Source organism: Atractosteus spatula, chromosome 10 (assembly GCF_055471065.1).
Source record: "Atractosteus spatula isolate fAtrSpa1 chromosome 10, fAtrSpa1.hap1, whole genome shotgun sequence".
NCBI lineage: Eukaryota > Metazoa > Chordata > Actinopteri > Semionotiformes > Lepisosteidae > Atractosteus > Atractosteus spatula.
This window is the reverse complement of record NC_142715.1, coordinates 19,153,973-19,167,834: the sequence shown is the minus strand read 5'-3', so window position 1 is coordinate 19,167,834 and position 13,862 is coordinate 19,153,973. Positions and strand designations below refer to the sequence as shown.

Genomic DNA, 13,862 nt, shown 5'->3' with positions numbered 1-13,862 from the left:
GGTAGACGGTTTCAGACGGTGCCGCCCTAACGACGCCGGAACGACATGGAAAAACTCCCGGGGAGTGTGCAGCCACCTGGACTACATCTTTCTGCACACAACCTGCTCCCTGTAGTCGGCCACGGTGTCCCCGGAGTGGTATTCCAACCACGAGCGCTTGACGGTGGTGGCTAACACCAACCTGCCGGCATTCGGTCGTGGGTACTGGAAGCTGAACCAGGAGATACTGGAGGAAGACGACTTCAAGGCACTGTTCCGTAAAGACTACGCAAGCTGGGTCGATCTGAGAGACGGCTACAGCTCCATGGTGGAATGGTGGGAGTCGGTGAAAGACAGGACCTGAACCCTGGCGCAGACGTATTGCAGACGGAAGGCGGCCAGGGAGAGGAAGGAAGCTGCACGACTCCAGAGACAACTAGAGGAGGAGTACAGCTCGGCTAACGGGGGAGGAGCCTTCAATTCAGCCCGGGCACGGGACCTGAAGGAGAGGCTCCGCAAACTCAATCAGGTCCGAGGAGCCCAGAAAAAGAGGGTGATCCACGGCCTGAGACAGGGAGATGGAGAGGAAGTGCTGGACGAGAGCGACATGGTAGAAGCGGCCACCGCTTTCTACACGGAGCTCTTTTCAGAAAAGCAGACGGAGGTGGAGGCAGGCGATGCTTTTCTGGAGGAGCTGAAGGCACGAGTACCGCCGGGGGAAACTCGGAGACACCATGAGGGAGGGCATCATCTCCCTGCTCTTCAAGAACCCTTAGCAGAGACGGTGAGACGGGACCCTGGAGATACCGGGAGGCGCGGGGGAGACCCTGAAGATCTCCCAGTACGCCGACGACACGACGCTGTTCCTGAGGTCGGACAGGGGGTTGAGGAGGCCCCTGCAGGTCATGGAGCAATACTCCAGAGCCTCGGGGTCGAAACTCAACCGCCGAAAGAGCAAACTGAAGTTCTTCGGGCCCTGGAAGCACAGGACGATGGCGCCGGAGGGTCTCGAGCTCTGCACGGAGCCCCTCAAAATACTGGGGGTTTCCTTCCAGAGCCAGGACAACGAGACCAACAACTGGACCAAGAGGATCGCCAAGGTGAACGCGAAGCTGGGTCTGTGGAAAACGCGGTCGCTGTCCTACACAGGGAAAGTGATGGTGTTGAAAGCAGACATCCTGGTGGCTTTGGTTTACCTGGCGGTGGTGTACCCGCTGCCGGCCAGACTCTGACGAGCGCTGCAAGGGATGATCTTTGGCTTCGTCTGGGGCGGCAAGTACGAGTACATCACGAGAAACCGGATGTGTCAGCCGGTCGAGGAAGGGGGTCGAGATGTCCCACATTTCCCCCTGAAACTCGACTGCATCATCTACTGCAAGCTCTGTTGGGCGCTGCGGGAGCCCATCGGCCACAAGTACTTGTACTTTGTCAGGCTGTGGCTCTCCATCCCAATGAGGCACTTGGTCCAGTGGTCAAACACTGGGCCCAAGGCAGAGATGCGACTGGAGTTCTACATCCACGCTGTCAAGTGGAGCAGGAGGTACGAGGCCACGAGACAGCCAGAGCTCTGCACCAACCACAGAGCCCTGTACAAAGAGGTGAGGGGGCATTTGGTCGCTGACGAAAGGCTGCAGGTTCCCAGACAAGTCTGGGAAAGGACACAGACCAAAGAACTTGACAACCAACTGAAGGACCTCAACTGGATGGCTGTACACAAGAGACTGGCTACCAGAAAGGTCCTCTACAGACACTCGATCTCCAGGAATCCGCATTGCCCCCGGGACACGTGTTTTGTCGAGGAGAATCAGGAACACGTGTTCTGGAGCTGCTCCTTCGCCAAGGCGGTGTGGGGCAGAATGGACAACATTATGCAACTCCTGGGAACGGGTGCGGTGCTCAGTTACCAGTACATTCTGCTGGGGGCTGGCACCCACCGGACTGGACAAGGGGACACAGGACCTGCGGGGGCTGCTGCTGTCCCTCACAAAACAAGGACTGTGGAAGACGAGGAACACTCTCATCCGGCACAACATAAAGTGGGGGGCGAGGGAGATGCAGGAGAGGATCCTGGTGGACCTCAGGAGGAGGACGAAGCGCCACGTCGCCAAATGGGGTTTCCCCACGGCGAGGGAGCACTGGAAAGGACTTTGGGCCCTATACAGGGATTAAAGGACAATAGCAAGTGGTAGGTTTGGAGGGACTCTCTTAATTGCAGAAATCCGCCCCCACTTGCAAAGATTGATAACGGACAATCAATCTCCGTTCCGCCGTTGTTTTTTTATTACATGGAGTGTTAATATGTGTGAGATGTTCCTTTTGAGATGTTTTTTTTGCGGAATAAAGTCTATTTTGTAGAACAAAAAAAATCTTATGACAAGGTTTACAAGTTATCTGTTGAACTACATTCTCATAGGTGTGGTCACATTCCAGGTCATTTGTTTACGTTTTTTGTTTCTGGAGCAACTGTTAGATGAAATGTGCTAATATGTAACCTATCTCCAGTGTGAATAACTAGAAGAGGGGAGCTGCTCCATTCCAGACCAAGAGAGCTTTGAGATTGGCTGGGCCAGATCTCTCATTTGCATATCTGATTTGGAAATATAACACTAAACCCCTTCTTGCATGGCTTTAACTTGCACCCAAGAGTCACCTACTGTGTATTGCTACTTATTTTTTTTATGATAAGTGGTGATTACCAGTTGACAGGTTTTATTTGTTGAATTATAAATGGTTTTGCATTATCATCCTGATTGGCCTGTAGTCAAGGTTTGGTTGGGTATGTGTTTTCATTTCATTTACCAAATTGAATTTTTGCTCTTTTAGTATTTGTATAGAAGGCTTTCTGAAGTCAGGAAGCCCATTTATTTGGTGAAAAAAGATTCTGTATTAATGTTAATATTTCTCATACAACATAAATAGGGTCTTTTATGAATAAAAAGATCTTGCACTTGGAAATCTTGATAAAGCTGTGTGCTTCCATACACTCGAGCAGTTACTGGGTCACTTGGGTTTATACGTTGGGGTCCGGTAGTGAAGCTCCTCTCCTGTTTAGCCTCCGAAGCCATACAGGGTGCGGCCCTGGCGCTTCAGCGCATACACCATGGCCATGGCAGTGACGGTCTTCCTCTTGGCGTGCTTGGCGTGCTCGGTGCAGGTGACGTTCTCCAGGAACACCTTCAGCACCCCGCGGGTCTCCTCTTAGTTCAGCCCGGAGATCCGCTTCACTCCCCCACGGCGAGCCAGGCGGCGGATGGCGGGCTTGGTGATTCCCTGGATGTTGTCGCGGAGAACCTTACGGTGATGCTTAGCGCCTCCTTTCCCGAGTCCCTTTCCGCCTTTGCCTCTTCCAGACATCTTCTAGTTATCAGCTGTGAACACGACACACACTGCTCATCTTTGATGTATAATAGACATCTTTCTTTGATGTCTATTATACATCAAAGAAAGATTTTTATAAGTGTAGAAACTAGTAAATAAAGCCAATGATTTGTTTTAGAAATGTATTCTTAAAATATACAACTATTCACACCTGAACAATATGTAGTTCAAATTATACATTATATACAATATTGTATTCAAATGTCTAATCATCATAAAAAACACAACTAGTAAACTTCAGTTACAAATTCTAGTAACATGGAAATATATATAGTAATGACAAACACAAACTAATTACATGAACACGCTAATATTTAACTCAAAACCACATTTCGATTCAAATATAAATTTTAAAATGTACAACTTCTTTTTTTCCACGAAAATATTATTAATGTAGCACAAACGCTACTTTCTAATAAAGACAGAAAGAAACTGTTTGTTTTGTGTCTACTGGTGATCCTCCTCTCGATACTAATGAAATGTTTAATATGATCCCTCGAGAAAAAAAAGGAATCAATTTCCGCCTGGAATGATTGATGCCCCATCAAACATTTTGTAATATCCCTGGAAGTTTATACAGTAGAATCCTGGTTCGTGGCTTAAATTCAAGGTAAATGAGAAAAGGAAACGAGTTGGAAACTTGATGTCGAAGTGGGATTTAAATCACCCATTTCATATTTTACTTCATTGGGCAGTATGTGCCAGAGAGCAATACCACAGCATCCATTTGATAGCTCAGCTCAGTTGGTAGAGCGGAGGACTGTAGTGGAATCAGCAGGGAATTCTTAGGTCGCTGGTTTGATTCCAGCTCGAAGGAAGGTGCTTTTTGTGTACTTTAATCAAAGAGTTAAAAAAGCGAATCTGTTTTATTCAGACATTGATCAAAAGCTCAATAAACGACGAAGCAAAGGCTCCTGTTCCGAATTCAGCCCACGTCTGATTGTCTTGTTTTGGCCAAGATCTGATCTTTGAATTAAGGGACTACACTGTCTGCTTTGTAATTCAAAAATACATACAAATGTCAAGTTTTTTGTAGATATAAAGGTGTTCTCTGTTTTCAAAGGATAGTTACTTAATTGGCATAATGATTTGGTATTGATTTTGTATCGTTGTATTATAAAGTTTGTGCTTTCTGTGTTTTTATCGTATTGTGAACTTATTTTTTAAACAAATGCTTACAAAGGCAGACACGGCACACATCTGTTTATACCAGCGGTGAATTGTACATTTTTATTAACTACAAGCTACTGTGCACTTCTGGGAGTATAACAGGTTCGATATAAAGTGGCAGAAATATAAAAGGGGAAAATACCCCAGACTGCGTGTAAAGCCCTCGTTGTGACTGTTTTAGATTAAAATGGCGTACTGTGCACGAAATGTTGTAGAAACACAATCTGATATTTTGATAATTATTATTTTAATAATTTGATCAAATTGAGGCCCAGGATCCAAATCTTCAGTTCTGATTTTTTAAAGTGATATCTTTCCTTCCTGTCGTGGAAGTCACACGATGTGAGCAATTGTTTTTTTTACGTTGCGATCCAAAGAGCCTCAGACGCACTGTAACCAAACCAGAATGGATTCTGCTGGGAGCCGGGCTGAGCTCATTCTCACTCCCTGTGCTGAAAACAGAATTATTTCTTCCCCGAACATCGTCTACAGATCACTTGTGCGCTTTTAACCTTCTCGCAGCTACGGGCGAGACTGACGCTCATGATATGAAGGCACCCGCTGGAACACATTCTCTAACTCTCACAATCGCGACAGACTTCGCTTTTTAAAAAAAAAGTAGATATAGCCCTGAAAAAAGCATTAGCTTTATCAGTTTTTACATTCATCTATTTTGAATCAAAGTTTGATTTTTTTATTGTATTTTACATTATAATTATAATAATCATTATTGCTTACACTTATATAGCGCTGTTCTGGATACTCCACTCAATGCGCTTTACAGGTAATGGGGACTCCCCTCCACCACCACCATTCTCCTGAATGATCACAGAGCATCAGGACCTCGGTTTTACGTCTCAGCCGAAGGACGGCACCTGTTTACAGTTTAGTGTCCCCATCATTGTACTGGGGTATTAGGACCCGCATGGACCGCAGGGTGTGCGCCTAGCGACAGAAACCAGACGTGTGTCGGGCTCAGCTGCAAGCAGGACAATGACGTCACGGGGACAAAGTAGAGGAAATCAAAACGGTTCTATAAAAGACCTGTGTCAGCTGTTGGTTTGCACTCTGGATTCTAAATCCTCCGATCCGATTTTAAATCTCTCTAATACCTGAGCTGCGGCTTCTTCCGAGTATTTATTCGTATACTTATTATGTGTAAGTGTATAGATGAAACCTTTCATATATTGTTCAGCTTAAATCAACTTTACTAATCCAAGAGAGAAGTATAGTATGAAGGATGTGACAAATTTATGATTTCTTGGAACAAAACGGTTTTTATTTGCTGTCGAAATGAAGCGGAATTTTAGTGCGACACACAAACCCTTTGTCTTTTTTAGAGTGATTTTTAAACAGACATAAATCTAGAAAATGTGTTTTTTTAGCACTACAATAGCAGGGTCAGTGGCGTAATGAATAACGCATCAGGCCTCGCGTCAGAAAATTATAGGTTGGACCGCCGTCTGTCTTATACAACTTACATTCTTTTATATAAATAAACTGCCCCTGAAAGCTATAGAAAACACTTTGGGTAAGTTGTCTGCAGCCTCATGCGAATTTCGACAACTTACCCAAAACACTGTAGAGTCTGGAGATCAGCTCCAGCTCTGAACTCAATTGCAATAAAAACCATGCGTAACAAAACTGGAGAACAGCTGAACTTGTGCTCAGTTCGGTGATGAGGGTTCAGAACTGTCGTTGTTGTAATTAGCACGAACTGCACAGGCTCTGAATCAGACCATGTCAATTAGTCTGATCAGTGTAGGACACGTTAATGTAGAATTATTAATAGGTTTGTTAGTTAGTTCAGGTTTACCTACCTGAACTAATGTAGAATTATTACTTGGTCTGTCTCTTGTTTGTATATAAATGAATGTCTCTGACAACTTAATGTTAGTTTTACAATTTAAGTCAGGCGTTGATATATGCACGAGTATACGAAATGTCTCACTCCTGATTCAACTCATGTTCTATAGGAGACTGGCGATTCCTCCTGTTTCTCGTACAACCATATCAGAACAGAAGCCCGTGTCACCCAGCTGTGATTCAAGATCGACTCGCATCTTTATCCCTTTTTTGTTCATGATCATTATTTTCTTTAGTTATGATCAATATTGAACTTTTTCTAAATGAAATGACAATAATCAAACATGCAGGCAGATTTTTTAAAAGTATTCGGAATTGACAGGGTGCCCCTTTGGAACAGTCGTCAGAAAATGTGAGAAAATGAAAGTTATGTAAGCTCTCACACAAAGCATTGAAGATTGAAATCTGAGTGTAAAAAGATACCTGTCTCCCAATGATAGGCAGGGATACACACCATGACTCGAATAGACTCAGCGAACTTTAACACCTATGATATAACGAGTGCTTTGCATGTGTCAAACTTCTAGAAGGAACTACTACAACAGTTGTGGACATAATTCAAAACCGCCGGCAACTTCTGAGAAAATAATGTTCACTCATGGAATTTGGTCTTTGAATGGCTGGCGGGAAAATTCATTTATACTCCTGTTGCACCCTCAGCTGAAACATGTTAAAATAACAACGCAGATTTGTTGGAGAACCTGACAAGAATTATTGGGTTAGCACTGTATGTTATTTGGTATCTTTACTTTATTTTATTTATATATTTTTAATATAAATGTAAACATGCATGCTGTATAATCTATTGTAATTTTAAAATATGTTAGCTGAGGATGCGAGGGGAGCTATTATACCTTGTGAAACACGCAAGGAACTATAAAAAAGGCTGGTATTTGAATAAAACTGGCGATCACAAGAAAACCACAATTTATGTGGTATTGTCATCAATATCCTTCAAAATCGACATTCAAATGAAGGATTTGAAGAAACTATGAAAAAAGCAACAGTAATAGCAGAGGATTTTGATTTTTTCTCTTCAAGTCAGTAGATCACCGTAGAGTTGCGCCCCTACAAACAGCACAAAGGATGAATCCCACCTCCTTTGTTATTGCTACGTTTGTGCCGGTGAAAGTAGCGTTTGTGGTATTGAAAGCATCTTGGAAGATGAAGGTGCAGTCACTTCCACATGTCATGATACCATTAGATCCGACGACAAGAGCTGAAGCCCCCCCAGTCCAAGCCAGCAATGTGAGGAAGGTAGCGTGGCCGAGCTGTCTAAGGTGCTGATTTAGGTTCCAGTCTCTCTGGGAGCGTGGGTTCGAGTCCCACCGCTGCCAAATGTTAGTGTTTTAAGACATGCAATACGATCAATAAAAGCTCTTTTTGTTAGTCTGTTGAGAGGCTGCGTGAGATGTTTAGAATTAGACTTTCTAAAAGACAGGCTGTCAGCTTAACATCAAGGCAGAAAAAATATTTTGTTTTCTCAACAGAAATTCTCTTTGGCACTTTCAGCTTTATGTAGGGAACAACGTCTGCCGAGATCACTTTTAATATTGGCTGTGTTAGCGAGCTGCTTTTCCCTTTGAAACTTTTACTTCTTCATGCTGAATCATTGGCAGGGGTAAAGCTTATTAAATCTTTTCGCATAGCGCTCCATCAGAAATACGTTCTCCTTGGTCAAAACGGGCACAGAAAGTTTTATAAGGGCAGCCTGTTTTGCACCGTCTAAATAACCGACAGTATGCGAATAAGCTTTTTAATAACAGTATTTACAATATAACCCATGTTCAAAAATGCTTTTAGCTTCTTTTAGTCTAAGAAACAGGGGTGTTTTAGCGGATTGTGGTCTTCAATTAGTAAACACTGAAGTGTTTCCCCGCTCGTGAGCAGATCTGGCTCCATTTAAACAGAATCCTGCTCAGCTCCTGCAACTTTTGAATTGAGCCCAAAGCGACAAGCAAGCTGAATTATCAAAGCTCATTAGGTACTAGAGATCACGGTATGTTATCAGGTAAATGCAGTCCCATGTATCCTCCGTAATTTCGAGTAAATACCAAAACACACCATCCGCGACCCACAACGGGAATAAGCAGGACTTGGTTGTTCAGAGCGTGAGGCAACTATCGCCAGGAGGGGGTTTTGATCCTCGCTCTCGCTACTATTTGAAATGCCATCATTAAAGATGCGTAATAGAGATTTTTGCAGATGTTTTTTAATGCTCCACTATACATTACAATCATGAAAACAAATCAATTAGAAATATGCAATACAACGTCGGTTCCCGAAAATAAAATCTGTTTTACACAGACGTCATTGCTTTTGAGATAATCCAGATTGTGAAGACAACTGCGCCCTAGCTCTGGAAAATATTACTCAAAGGTTGGAAAGTACAACACGTTTGTACGTTTGACGTTTATAACAGGTAACATGGCACTTCTCCAGCAAAGCAACTGAGGTTAGTGAACTACTGGTGTATTCAATACACCTCCATTCATCCTTCACTTGTCAGGATGGTTGAGTGTTCTAAAGCACCATTTGAAGCGCTTTACAGGTAATGGGGACTCCCCTCCACCAACGCACCATGATCAAATACTCGTGTTTTTCTAGCTCTCATGGGTATTCTTGTCTCCAGATCGAGGTGTGGGTTCAAATCCCACTCCTACCAGTTCCTTGTCAGGATGGTTGAGTGTTCTAACGCACCCTGATCAAGGACTTGTGTGTTTCTAGCTCTCATGGGTATTCTTGTCTCCATATTGAGGTTTTGGTTGAAATCCCTCTCCTACCAGCTACTCTTTTTCCTTGTTACATTTTTCCCATCTTGATGTGCTCGCTGACAATGACAGGAGAAGGAAAATGGAGAAACCGCTTAGCAGGCACATGATGGGCAGGAAGATTCATGAATTATTAGATGTGATTAGCAGAAAGTCAACTATAAATAGACTTCGTGCATTAAGAACTGTTTGCGTTGCCTGTAATCTAGGTAAGATTTACGGTAAGGTATGCATTCAAATGTGAAAGACTATAATAATGTAAAACCAGGAGAAGACTTATTAAAACATACTGTTTTCCTTGCGGTTTGTAATGTATTTTATTAAATGGGGGCTTTGTGAAATCAACTTTTAACCTCTTGGAATGCAGCCACTCTCCCCGGTCTAAATACCATTTTGTAAAATTAGGAAGCAGCAGTATTTTGATAAAGTGCGGTCTTCCTTTATCACAGTAACACAACAGTAAACAGTAAACGCTCAGGTGTTTATAATTACTCGGGAGAAGATCACCCTCAATTTAGAAAAAACCTTTGCTCGTCCCTTCCTTTCACAGCGATATCTGAATTGAGCCCCATAGCGTTAAGAAAGCTAAATTACACAAAGGTCATAAGACATTGGGAGTCACTGTACCCTATCACGTCCTGCTTGCACTGTCCTACTAAAAGATTAGAGGGCTCAGAAAGGACACAAACAACCCATGAATCGACGATTTTGAACTTAAGGGTCGCAAGCTCTACCGACTGCGCCTCTAATTTCCTCTATTACAACAGTAAAATTACTAGCGTTGATTCAACATAGAGTAAGCTGACCTACTCCTCGCGACGGCACGGTGGCCAAGTGGTAAGACGTTGATCTCGTAAACCAAAGATCGCTGGTCCGAACCCCGTCTGTGTCTTCTTCATTCACCGCCACGTTCCTTCATCTACTGTAGGTCTACAAGTAACATGGAAACGTCTCTTCTTGTTACTCTTTCTGTGGAAGCGCACAGTTTCCCTTTAAAGCCAAAACGTATTGCGGAAATCTAATATATGAAATTTGTTAAGAACTTGATTGTCTTTTCACAGAGAAAAACGAGAAAATCTCTTTTTCAGAAGTGGGATTCGAACAAAAATCCCCAGGGGAAACTGCGACCTGAACGCAACGCCTTAGACCACCAGCCAACTTGCCTGTGGCTTTTATATTGTATTATATGTTTTATTTCTTTCTACTCGTTGATAAGAAAAAAAGTGAAATCATGTAATTAGGGAAATCTCTTTTTTTCACGTGGAAAACTAGCACAAGCAAATGTAAAGTTTAGAGCAGCGCTCAATAAAAACGATCAGAAACCGAAAGCGCTCCTTACGCGGATCAGTACATTCCCATACCAGTTGTTCTGCAGAAGAAATAAGAAGAGCCGAACTCAAAGACGTTGTATTGCATATTTCTAATTGGTTTATTTTCCTGATTGCAATGTATTGTGAAGAATAAAAGCCAGCTGCATCAATCTCTATTACGCGTCATTTATGAAGGCGCTTCAAATAGCAGCCAGTGCAGTATTAATGCTTTTGGAGCATGTATTACATTGTAAATAGTCTTATTTAAATAAGTTTAAATTCGCACACTGTTATTTAGACAGCGCAAACCAGTCTGACCTCCTTCAACTTTCAGTGCCCGCTGAGTAGATCTTTAAGCAGCTGCAGCCAGAGTAGCCGTAATGGCAACACTGCGCTTTGAGTTCAGCTTTTCTTATTTCTTCTGCAGAACCACCGGCATCAGAATATACTGATCCACATAAGTAGCGCTTTCGGCGTCTGATGGTTTTTATTAAGCGCTGCTCTTAACTTTACATTTGCTCAGGCTAGTTTTCCCCATGAAAAAAAGACATTTCCCAAATTACATGATTTCACTTTTTTCCCCATCAACAAGTAGAAATAAATAAAACATAATTCAGTCTACGAGTCACAGACAGGATGGCTGGTGGTCTAAGGGGTTGCGTTGAGGTCGCAGTTTCCCCTGGATACGTTTGTTTAAATCTTACTTCCGACAAAGACCCTCTCTCTTTAGAGTAGAAACGACAGATTCTCTAAGTAGAAAACATTTCCACAACATCCCGCATTTCACGTGTTTAATGTTAATTGTCTTAGTGGTTGTTTCGGTGAATGATGGCTCTCTTCTCTTGCAGGGTGACGGCAAACTTCTTCAGAGAGGGAGTCTCCCACGCACGGCTTTTCTTTATCAGGACCAAAGGTAACAGAGACAGACTTCAAACTCAAATTAATTACTTCTTAAGCATTTATGACCGGTAAAAAGCTGAGAGCAGAAGAAAACGTCATTGGAAATGAAGAAATGTCTGCTGACAGTAATCAGAGCTCACTCTCAACTGCGGACAAGCGCTCCTTGTTAGTTCAGTGTTGAGTACCCCCGCTTGTCGCGCGGAAGACCGGGGTACGTTTCGGTGACAGGGTGCTGGTTTATTTTTTTAACAACAACCTGACTTCAGTTAAAAACTGTGTACTGTTTACTAAGTTTCAGACTAGTTATTGCGGTAGAATATGGAGATCATCTCCAGCTCTGAGCTCAACTGCAACAAGAAGTCGTGCTGAACAAAGTCAGAGCCCAGCTGAACGTGTACTCAGTGCAGTGCTCAGGACTAAGGAGCATTGTTGTGGTTCTAATTAGCACGAACTGCAGGGGCTCTGAATCAGAGCATTTCAATTTATCTGTTCAGTAAATTAAAATGCAGGACACCTTAAAATGGGATTATTACTTTGTCTCTGTCCCGTTTGTATATAATCGAATGTTTAAAAGATACCAGTAAGGACACACAACTACTAATGGGATACTTATTGGAAATAGTCCCAAAACAAGCAGGTCCGGCAGCTGGTAGACCCCTGTAGTAATTTTGCAGTGACAGAACACTTTGAAGATTTGCAATCTATTTAAATATAAATTTACTAAATTTCAGTTCTCTTTTCTCCCACTCCCTGGCATAACTGAACCCTCACTGTCGCATACTAAAGGCTTTACATGCATTAGCTGTGATAATGCTTCTAATAAACACAGAATGAAACTTAGTTTTGTTCCTCATGGTGATCCTCTTCTAGATCCAAATGAGAAGTTTAATATGATCCCCCAAGAAAAAAAAGGAGTCCATTTCCGAATAATTGATCTCCCATCAAACATTTTTTAATATCCCCGCAAGTTTATACAGAGAATCCTGGTTCACGGCTTAAATTCAAGTTAAAAAAAAGGAAACGAGTTGGAAACGATGTCAATCTGGGATTTAAATCACCCAGAACAGGTCACTACATTGGGCAGTATCTGCCAAAGAGCATCTACTGATAACCCTTTGATAGCTCAGTTGGTAGAGTGGAGGACTGTAGTGGGTAATAGCTAGGAATCCTTAGGTTGCTGGTTCAATTCCGGCTTGAGGGAAGGCCCTTCTTGTGTACTTTATTTAATCAAAGAGTTAAAATAACGAATCTGTTTCATTCAGATGTTGATCAAAAGCTCAATAAACGATGAAGCAGAGGCTTCTGTTCTGAATTCACCTCACGTCTGATTGTCTTGTTTTGGCCAAGATCTGATCTTTGAATTAAGGGACTACACTGTCTGCTTTGTAATTCAAACATACATACAAATGTCAAGTTTTTTGTAGATATAAAGGTGTTCTCTGTTTTCAAAGGATAGTTACTTAATTGGCATAATGATTTGGTATTGATTTTGTATCGTTGTATTATAAAGTTTGTGCTTTCTGTGTTTTTATCGTATTGTGAACTTATTTTTTAAACAAATGCTTACAAAGGCAAACACAGCACACATCTGTTTATGCCAGCAGTGAATTGCACATTTTTATTAAGTACAAGCTACTGTGCACTTCTGGGAGTATAACAGGTTTGATATAAAGTGGCAAAAATATAAAAGGGGAAAATACCCCAGACTGCATGTAAAGCCCTCGTTGTGGCTGTTGTTTTATTATTAGATAAAAATGGCGTATTGTGCACGAAATGTTGCAGAAACACAATCTGATATTTTAATAACTATTATTTTAATAATTTGAGCATCCTGACTGGTTGCATCACTGCCTGGTATGGGAACTACTCCACCCAGGAGGTATTGCAGAGGGTGGTGAAGTCAGCGCAGCATATCACCAGCTGTGAGGTACCAAGCATCCAGGAGATCTACTCAGCTAGATGTCTGAAGAAGGCCAGGTCCATTCTCAAGGACCCCAGTCATCCCAGTCACAAACTGTTTTCCCTCCTACCGTCCGGTAAACGGTAACAAAGCATTCGGTCCAAGTCCAACAGACTACGGAACAGATTCTACCTCCAGGCAATAAGACTGCTAAATAGCCAACCTGCAGCTCCTTCAGCAAATCGCCTGTAATGGCTACATGGACACACAGTTTTCACTGTATTCAGCATAACTGCACTACATGTACAGTATATGATGTAGGATGTCGGAGTTGATATGTTAGCAGTCAAGAAGAACCTGTTGTGGTAATAGCTCTGTACAGACTGGTAATTGGCTGCCAGACCTGGGACATGATAATATACAGGAATTCAGGCAGAGAGTCTTTGTCTATTTTAACAGAGCAGTGGTTTGCTATTGTGAAGACTGAGTCTGTCCAGAGACTATTATATCCATTGACACAGTAAAGCTCTTCGGTATCAGATGAATGTTCGACTAACAATGCTATAAAAATAATGCAGTGTCGACCAT

General features: G+C 42.5%; 2 non-coding genes and 1 pseudogene across 2 annotated transcripts; 2 read left to right on the top strand and 1 right to left on the bottom strand.

The window, feature by feature from the left end:
* The first annotated feature begins 2,784 nt into the window (after window positions 1-2,784).
* Window positions 2,785-2,840, top strand: LOC148825648 (U7 small nuclear RNA). The gene has a single exon (XR_016093302.1). It is a non-coding gene; the product is annotated as a U7 small nuclear RNA (small nuclear RNA).
* Window positions 2,841-3,027: 187 nt separating this feature from the next.
* LOC148825647 (histone H4-like) lies at window positions 3,028-3,333 on the bottom strand (annotated as a pseudogene).
* Window positions 3,334-12,486: 9,153 nt separating this feature from the next.
* Window positions 12,487-12,575, top strand: trnay-gua (transfer RNA tyrosine (anticodon GUA)). Its single transcript is given in 2 exon segments — window positions 12,487-12,523; window positions 12,540-12,575. It is a non-coding gene; the product is annotated as a tRNA-Tyr (tRNA).
* Window positions 12,576-13,862: the final 1,287 nt, after the last annotated feature.